General features: G+C 39.9%; 1 long non-coding RNA gene across 1 annotated transcript in view; it reads left to right on the top strand.

The window, feature by feature from the left end:
- The window catches only part of LOC108448708, a 9,621-nt gene extending 2,258 nt beyond the window's left edge, over positions 1-7,363 (top strand). The window contains exon 3 of the long non-coding RNA XR_001864686.1: positions 7,096-7,363. This is a non-coding gene — a long non-coding RNA (uncharacterized LOC108448708). The remainder of the gene's footprint in view (positions 1-7,095) is intronic.
- Positions 7,364-10,061: the final 2,698 nt, after the last annotated feature.

Raw genomic sequence — 10,061 nt, forward strand, 5'->3', positions numbered from 1 at the left:
TAAACCCTGGGGAACAATATTGCTTAAAGCTTTGGCTGCAGGGCTTCTGTTCCAAGGCACTTCAAACATCCTTCCCCCCAGGACCCACCCTGACTTACTGCTGGAGGTGGTACACAATCAGTAGCAGTCTCCTTCAGTCAGATGGATGTGCTAATAAGCTAAAGACAACAGGCAAAGGAAATACTATTCAGAGGTCTTGAGGTCCCAAGGGCTATGACTCAGATTTGGGACAGGGTGCGAGGAATTGCTTTATTTGGTATCTGTTGCCTTCTCCAGCGCCGTGTCATTGTGAAAAGTGAAAGGCTCCCAGACCCAGCACTTTACTCCTTGTTTATAAGGGGGAGGTATGTGGATCATACTCCTGTTAAACAAACAGAGTCATACAAGGTTTTCCATGTTCTAGATGTAAGTTGGTGAAGGCTGAGGAATCCAGAGCTAAGACTGCTGCTGCAGACATAATTAACTCCAGCACCATTATGTGTAATGCAGCTATGCAGCTCCACGTGGGCCATCCAGTGCCTACCCAGTTCCACGTAACAGGCTCAGGATACTCGTTCAAGTGCTCTGATTTAGCATGGGACTATATAAATACCTCAAAACATCTGAAAAATTTCTAAGAATGTGGCGTTTACAAGATAAGAAAGTACAAGTGGGTGCCCTATCAGCAACTGTAGCAGCAATTACCAGTGTAATGTGGCATGAGAGGAATAATCATAGTAAAACGATAATTATAATCCTCCGACCTGGCGCTGATTTGCAGAAGTGCTGTGGCTGTAGTTTCTGAATGCTTGGCAGAGAATTCTGAGCATCCTAAAACCATTCCTTCAATCAAATACCACATGCTTTAAGTTTTAGGTTATTTTAAAAACTTCTTTATTTGATTCAGCCTTGGGTTAATTTTATAGTGAAGGAGACAAGACCTCCTTAACAAACAACCTGATGCTTTTATACGCTGTGGTTTTGCAGCTAGTGGCTGTTATGTGAGTTAAATCACTTACATGAATGTTCTAATATCCACCATTGAGCTTGTAACTCACAGCAAGTTTTGGTGCTAAATAAACTTTATCTTTCCTCTGACTGCAGTCAGGGCTAAGGTTTGCTCGTGTCAGCAACCACGTGTGTTGCTGTACTGCTGGTAATTGTGAGGAGTTACTGAACAAACTCAAGGCAAGGACTGTGCATTCAGTTTCCTATACTGCTCTCATGTCCTAATGGTCAAAATGGAATACTGGGAATGCTGCATTTAAACCAAGTCTGACAGGAAGGACTAACTGGGACAAGCACTGATTTGAACTTGACCGTGAATGTTTCTGACATATTCAAGTAAGAAAATGTAAATATTGAATGTGAGGGACATCCTGATCCTTTTATCTGAGCTCACTATTTAGTAGGGAGGGGGAGAAGTTACTTTCACGTTTTATGAATGCCTAAGGATCTGAGCATGCTCTGTCAAGCAGGATACAGAGCAGACTGCAGCTCTGTTCTGTGTCTGTTAAGGAAATGAGCCCCACCTCTGCTAAAATGGGCAAAACATCCTTGGTAAACAGAGCATTGGGCAGAGCTTACACAATTAGCAATTACTCCATGAAGCCCAGGCTGGCCACTGCCCAACTTCTACTGAACTTTTATCCTCCTACGACATTTTATTTAGAAACTATTTTTATTTTTAAACAATAATACTCTCTAGCAACACCCATCCTAGAGGACATCAACTGCTCTGACAGTCATCTCAACTCCTGCTTAAGTTGGGAACAGCAGATGCCATCTCTTCTAACAGAAACGATGAAAAGTCAGTGACCAGTACTTCATGTCCTATACATCTTCATTAATGAAAAGGAAATAAATTACTTCCACAATGCTGTATTGTTACACTCAGTCCTGCACAAAGGCTTCTTCAGAGTCATTGTGACAGCGTGTTCTTCATGACAGAAAGTGAATATGTTGGAAAGCTGTCAGTCAGGGGACCAGCTAAGCCCTGAAACCATCTCTGCCCTCAGTTTGGATTCAAACTGTGTGCCAGAGACAGAGAGTATTTTGCTGATTACAGTTTATTCAAAGATTATGCCTTAGTTTCCTTTCAAAAATTTGACAAAAAATTTGAATCTTTAGTCCTCTGCTACTTCCAGTAATGTCTTAGAGCACCTCCTGGGAAGTGTTGGCAAAATCACCATTGCTCTGCGACAATTTTTGAGTTCTAATAGATGGGTACTTGCCCAGAAATACTTGAAACAGTATTAACCACTAATGCTTTCCCAAATCAAGTATCTCCTTCCTTTCCTACCAGCGTATTCAGCTCTTCACAGCCCACAGCTTCCCAGCACTATTAACTGGCTGGTTACACTCTAAGCATAGTTATATTGCAGCCATGCTCTCTTTTTGAAAATAGAATTGAAAGTAGCACATTATGAAGAGGAAGTGATGTAGAGAAAACAGGAGGACAGAATTAACTTTTGTTTCATAATCCAATTACTTTGGATACACTGAATCAATGGGGCTATTCCAGCTCTGAGAATAAGGCCTGCTCATGTGACTACGTGCTTGGAATCCCAAGCTCTGCCAATTCATGCTGGCATAACTAAAGAGATTCCTGCTTCCAGCTCTCTGCCTGTTCTCCTGGATGCTGTCAGGCCACTGGGAGGGGTGGCAGCTGGGCAGTGCTCCAGCCCTGAGACACTGCTGTCTGGGGTAGCAGAGCAAGCAGCCATAAAGCTCAGTCTTTACTGAGCAGCAGCTGATGAAGGCTCCAATTCACAGTCCTTCCTGGATTTTGACTTCAGCAGCTGAAAAGGTCACTATCCTGCTGGCTCATAACTCCAGCAGAAATTGTAATCAGAGCCCCCAAACTCATTGCAGAGGGTTAAACAGAGTTCTTCAGAGCTGTCACCAGTATGGATCTGTCAAAATCATTGCTTGCATCCGAGGTCAGTGAAGTCAACTAGCCAATGTGTATTTAGATGCATGTACACACATGCTTTTAAATACACTTCTGCCTGTTAATTATGATCTCCTGGTGAGCATTTGATTCCTCCATGGTTCTAAAATGAAGCTGGTTTTGTCAGCAGTTTGTCAAATCATATACTGTGAGTTTTTCCCACCAAGAGGAGTAGTAGCAGAGCAGCACTGTGGGAAAAGTGATTTATTGCACACATGTCATAAGGGAAGTTGCTCTGAAGAATATTTATATTTATGATTTAAATGAGATCATCTGGGGATTTTTCTCAAGAAAGGAATAAGAAAATTTTAAATGGATGCAGCTCTGTGTCGCTGTGAGCAGTGACCATGATTTTTTGTAGGAATATATGAATATGAATAAAACCCCCAAACTCTTGCTCTCATTTTGAAAAATAGTGTAAGAGTTATTTTGGGAGTATAGCCTCCAAATTCCTGTCCTTTGGGTGTAAAGCAGGCAAATGTCTGGATTTTCAGAATAAAAAATGATGCCAGTAGATAAATGTTTGGAATTATTTTGACTGCAGCCAGCAAATATATCTCATCACTATGGTTGCAAAAACAAACACCCACCAAAGAACTGTATCTGACACAGGGAAAATAATTAAGGGAAATGGAACAATTTGCAGCTTGTATTAAATTCTTTGCATTCCCTCACACAAATCAGTATTTAGAGGGGTGAACTGTGACCTCGATGTGAATATTCTGTTTGAGTTCTTGCCATTCTGACAGTAGCAAATAGGGCAAACATTACATAAAAATAGAAAGGAACTTGAGATGTATCCTCCTACTCTGAACCATTTTCCATCCCACATTTTTGATGATCGATGTGAATTCGAGAGTATAGTTTTGCTTTTGAGTCCAAATTGAAAATAATTTGGGGTTTTTTACCTTTTCTTTGGATGTAGTTAAAGACAACAGAACTTCCCAGTTCTTACTGTTAGGAGTTCTGCCAGCTCAGTTTCAATGGGACCAATCCATAGTTAAGCAAGCAATGCAGATCTGTACCACTAACAAAAATATTTCTGAAAGATGGTGCACAGCTGTGGGACATGCATCCCATTCTCTGCTAAGAAGGTGCAATGATGAAATAATACACAGAAAACTTCAAAACTCTTGTAAATTCTTCCTTCAAAAAAATGTGAATGTTCCTTTGCTACACCCCTTCTTTTCTTTGGAGAAAGGGAATCAGGAAGGCTTAAAGACACGTGAATCCCAACCAGTGAAATAGTTAACCCTAATAAATCCTTGATAATATGCTTATTATTTCAGACTATCCCATACAAAGAGAAACATTATCTCACAGATAGCACAAACAAAGCTTGCACTGGAATGCTATCTGCATACTTACAAAGGTACTGTAGAATTAATACAATGATTCACTTCCAAAATCTTTTTGACATCATCTTATTTAAAAGTAAACTTCCATACTTAAATTGCAGTTCATGGATACCCACAAATTTTACAGCAAGCAATTCCAAGCTAGGAAAGGAGGGAGGATGTTCTACCTTACCTCATCTTATGTATTTTGCCTCAGAAAATACACCAAAATGTACTGAAATTAGGAATTTTCAATTACTTTATGTAATTTGCCTATAAATTTTAGAAAAGTAAGTCATAAATCCATTCACCTCCCCAGCCCCCCACGCCCCCCCCCGACAGCAGTAGGGTGACATCATAGAAAGGGAATGAACACAGTGCTGAAAGTGTCCTGCTGGTTTGTATTAGCCTCCCTGATCAGGCACATCCTGTGTAGCACCAGTTCAGCTTTACCAGTTTGAAAATAGACAGTCTGTGAGAACAAAGAGTGAACCAAGAGTTCACTGTGTGGAGAAGCTTCCCTGCACCCAGCAAACAGAGAGCAAAGCTGTTGGGAACTTTTCAAAGGTGAATGCACAGTCATTCCTCTTCAGACACAGTACATTTTCTGTACAAATTTAACACATCCTCCTCCTTCAAAACAGTAACACAGCAATGAGCAGGATGAGAGATAAAAGAGGTCAAAATTATTATAAATAATCTTTCTAAGTGACACCTTTCATCCTGACAAATGTCTACACACTTGCAAAAACAGATGGAGCAACTAAGCTGGAAACTAAGGAGAAAGTGGGTCCGTAGGCAAGGAAGGGAAAAATAAATCCTGTTGTATGTTTAGAACAATGGGGTACCGTGTTCAGACCTGATAGCAGAGACAACTCACAAAGTTTGGTTTTGTGGGACTTTAATGGGGGTTTTCTGTGGCTACTGCTGCACATGTAAACAACAAACCCACCTATACCTTGTTAAGAGTTGGGAAAATTTCATTTTGGGATGGATTTGAAAACCCCTGTGCTGAGAAGGGAGGATGGGGTGGCATTTCTTCCCTCAATATAAATTCAGGCTCTGATACTGTTAATAACAGCTGTGTGTGTAACTGTGGAGCTCCCAGAGGTGAAATGAAAGGCAACTTAAATATTTTTTCCTTCCTGAGTCCAGCACCTATACAATCCCTTTTGTCTATCCATTGTGTGTGTGTGTGAAATATATGGATGTTCCATAGTAGCTAAGTTACTTTTGAATGCTGGACACAGCCAAAAGAGATTTCTATTGTCCCTTACAGAATCCCTTCTTGAATCCTTTGATAGCTTAACTGTGTGAAAACACAATCTTATCCTTAATTTATAATTCTTTTGTCAAAAACTTGAGTAACACAGTGTTTATGTGTCTATGAGAGATGAAGGCAACAGCAATTTAATAGTAACTCATTAAGTGTGTGTGTGTTACTTATATCTCTACCATAATCAGCTAAAATGGACGTGCTGTTCAGCTGCTGGTGATAATAAAGGCAGTTGTGTCACTGTAGTTAATCAATGGATGCTTTCAAAATTGAGGTCCTAGGGAAGAGTAGGAAGAAAAGGAGAAGCAAAAGGAAGGAAAACACGAAACAACCTTGTGCTTGAACTGGGAATTTGCTGAAAGATCTCAGCCCTCTGGTAGGAAGTATATTGAGCAGGTGGGCTGGCAGAAGTGCACAGACAGCTGGTTTTGTCTGGCACACAGGTGTCTAACTTGGCTGCCTGCAGGTCACCTGTGAGAAGCCAGATTTTTCGAGGGGATCACCTTGTTTAAGAAGAAGTGACTCTGGTGCATTCCCATAATGAGTTCAGTGAATGAGGCTGTGAGGATGTTTTCACTTCCTCTCTGCTCGCCTCTTTGACACAGTCCAAAAACCCCATTCACCTTCTCTTGGATGTAGATGGGAGAGAAAACAGGCTTTGCAGGTATGGTATGGTGGTTTTACCTTTTCTTGTACTGGAAACAGAAGATGTAACAAAACCAGATGTTGCTGATGTTTAATATTGAAACTATTGTTAATAGTTTCAGAGAATTCTTTTTGGTTTGATTCTGATAGACTAACAAACGTTAGCTGAGCTCTGTGTGCTTTTATTTGAAATAATGTTTTTCAGTAGTTCCCAGATGAGCTAGTACTTGATTGTAAGTATTTTGGGATTTGGTGCTGTGAAAGTTTTGGGGTTTGTCCAAAAGTTAAACTGCAGAAATAGCTATATAACATCAGCAAAGCCAGTTTGCTCTTTTCCAAGTCGTAGTAAGCCATAAAGTAAATGTAATGCACTGGTAATAGATGTCAACTGAGAATCCTCATGAACAGTGTCAGATACACATGATTAATATGCTGTCTGCTAGAACAGTGTCAAATACAAACCTGTGTAAGTAGGTTAAATAAGTTTGCCCCGAGCATAATTTTGCCATCAGTGCACTTTTCCTCTGATGCTAAGTGTGATTGCAGCCTGATTGACCTGGGACTGCTGTTGAAGGCAAAGTTCTGGTGCATTTTTGTTTCATGACCTGACTGCCCTGTCAAGCAATCATTTGATTCCTCTTGCAGCTTTTATGTTTCCTGTATGGAATCAGATCTGTAAGAGTCTGGGCAACCTCTCTTAAATTCAGACATAAATTTCTGACTCTTGTAAAAGGACAATAGTCGAATGGTGATCTGACTTTGTTATCTTTAATCAAGAAATATGAATATATGCAGAGTAAAATATTTTGTTCTTGCTCCACAATAAAAGCTGTATTTCATTACTTTAACTTATAAACCCTCAAAATGCTATTAAAAAGCACTAATACTGTTCTTTATGAATGCAGGTTGTGCAGTCAACCTCCTGAACAGTGCACTGAAAATGTAATTCCCACCCTCAAGACGCACTTGGTCTGAAGAACTTGCAGCAACATCTGTATTTTGTGCTAAAGAAAGCTGTGTGAAGATTCTAAGCTTGTCAACTGAATTTTTTAACATTAATTTTTGTTAGCACAGGACTGCAGCAGCAGTTATAGTCAGTTAACAAGTAGCTCCTAAAGCATGTGTGTCTTTTTGTGTGTGTATGATTAAATTATAAATAAACTCTTGAATGACCATTCTGTATATACAGAACGAGGTAGTTTTGTTGTCAAGTTTTCAGAAACTAGAATTTAAAATAAAGCTACTGGCCCACAGAGACAGCCATTCTTAAGTACTCTATGTGTATAATTGGTTTTTTAAGGATTTCTTTTTTAGACAAGAGGAAGGTATCAAATAACTGTAGAAAAAGGAATGTGTCTATGTTTGAGATATACAGTCCTGTCATGATATTTCCAAGACTCCTTTAATGGAGCATGTTTTCATTAAGTTTCAGAGAGATTAAAAGAAAAAAACAAAACAAAATAAAATAAAATGAATGAAAATGCAGGAAGAGCCAAGTAAGAGGGGAATAAAAAATGAATCAAGAGAAGTCTGTGTGTAAAGAAGCAAACTGGGAAAATGAAAATTTTAATGCAGATGAGTATCTGTGCCAGTCTACTTTTCAGAGACTGTTTTTTTCAATGGAAGTTCAGCTGGTAGAAAACCAGGATTATTGAAACTAAGAAAAGGGAGCCGTTATTTGAAAGTAATATGGATTTAACTAATGGAAGAAACAGGTCTGTAAACAGTAGAAATCTTTAGAAACACTAAATGCAGTTTGAGAAGTTTGAACTGCTCTTTTAAATATCTTGGTTTCTACTGTACACTTGCAAATCATGACTGTTCTCCATTTATGAAATGTGCAGCTTAGTGGATTTCTCCTAAAACCGAAACGCTGATTTTTTTTAAGTGTTGTGCATATTCCTATTTGTTCTCCTGTGATTCCATGGACTAAAACCTTACACGTAACAGTGTGTCTCAAGAAGTGTTGTGGAATCTCTTGACCTATTATGCAACAGTCCCAGTAGCATTAGCTAATTTAGCCAGGATGTATCTGAGGTATTTCAGCACCTGCCTTAGATGCTGTAGCTGTAGCTGTAATTGAAATACAGTGTTTGGGTTGCACTTTAGACATCCACAGTGCTTTCTCTTACCTAATCAGTCTGCTAATATGAAATGCTTAGTTACAGCCATATCACTGTTTTTCACAGGTGTGGTAGTGCAAAGCTATTAAGGCATGGCCTGCAAATCCAGGTCAGCCGCTGGAATACCATAGGAGACCTGGATGGAGTGGGAAAGGTATTACACAAACAAATTGGGAATTTTGGGGTAGATGTATTGATTTTTGTTGAGTGGGTGGCTATCAGGAGTGAAATTTAGAAAATAATGCTGTGGCTCTGAAGAAATGACCTCCCAAGTGAGCAGTGCTGTTGTTAGGACAGTGACCTGCCCCCAGCCTGAATGGGTATGGGTGCCCAGGGCCAGCAAACCAGGGGCTCAGAAGAATCAAAGGGTAATTGGAATTGGACAGACAAATTGTAAAATGATTGGCACCTTCTTTTCATAGCTGGTGCTGCAGATTGATCCCACTGAAGTTCCTCAGAAGATGGGTATGCCGGAAAATGTACAGTTCTGGGAGAGGGTAAGGAGAACCAGCTTCTCACCACAGTCCAGCACCCCGGAAATTTTGCAAGAGTCCATCACAGCTGGAGCTTGTACTCTCAGCCTGAGGTAACCCATGAAATCTTGCTCCTGAGCAGTCGTTTTGCTGAGTGCCTCCAAACCAGTTTTTGCAGTCATGCCAGAGAACAAGCTGCCAGTCAATCAGCTTAACTGAAAAGAGAGGGTGCAAGCTTTGCTGTCCTCAGTCCTGTGAGGCTGGTCTGGAAGAGATGGTGTCTGCTCCAGCCTCCCTCCCTGGGGTGCTGCAGCTCCCCGCAGATGCCAACTGATGGCTGAGCAGCACAAGTTACACGTCTGATTGTGTCATTACTGGTGTTTTACTGTAGTGCCTGCTTTATTATGCAAGTCTGTGGTTGCACTGTAATCAAAAATCCATATGGCTTGGGGAATACAGGATAGGATAACAATCATTGGTGTAGGGTCAGCTTGAACCCTTAGGTGTTGAGTTGTCACCAAAAATATTTGTTTTCTCTTTAATATACTACACAGCAGATTGCCTTCGTATTCTAAGTGAAAAACTGATCTTGAATTAGAAGACCTTGCTGTATGTGAAAGAAACTCAAAATACTTAAAAGAGGGGAACATAAGGGCAGTTATATAGAATGTGGTATCTGAAACAAGAGCCAAGTTTAAAAAAATTATTAGCTTTTTACCAGCCAAAGAAAATAAGTCTCTGTGAGACCTAACCTGCCTACTCCTCTCCTAAGGCTCATATACCAACTCATGGGAGCTCTGCAGTGGAAATGTACATTTAATTCTGATTTGTTTTACTTGGCAGTTGTATTCCTCCAACCTTACTGATTTCAGCATTCAGTATTTTAATGATACATCTCAATAAAAAATACCTAAGATCTTAGTCAATCTGTCCTGAAAAATAATACAAATATCACTTCCATTTAATGACACGTGGCATTATTCCCAGTGATTGATTCAGAAGAAAAGGGACCAGGGCTGCATGTAGTACTATAGGATGTAGGTAAATAATGTGTTTACATGGTGGCAAGAAGATATTTCTTGTTTGGTTCTCTATTCATTCCTGATTATTCTTAGACTTTTCTGTGTGAATTTATTCTAAGAGATGTTGAGTGATTTGGAAAGAAAAAAATTAGGAAAACTGGTCAGTGTTTTGGGTCTGCTTTGAAAACCCTGGAGCACAGTAAGACTTAGATACCCTTACTGTTCTTCAGAAACCACATAGATTTCATTTTGG

This window comes from Corvus brachyrhynchos, unplaced genomic scaffold (genome assembly GCF_000691975.1).
Source record: "Corvus brachyrhynchos isolate BGI_N302 unplaced genomic scaffold, ASM69197v1 scaffold97, whole genome shotgun sequence".
Classification (NCBI taxonomy): domain Eukaryota; kingdom Metazoa; phylum Chordata; class Aves; order Passeriformes; family Corvidae; genus Corvus; species Corvus brachyrhynchos.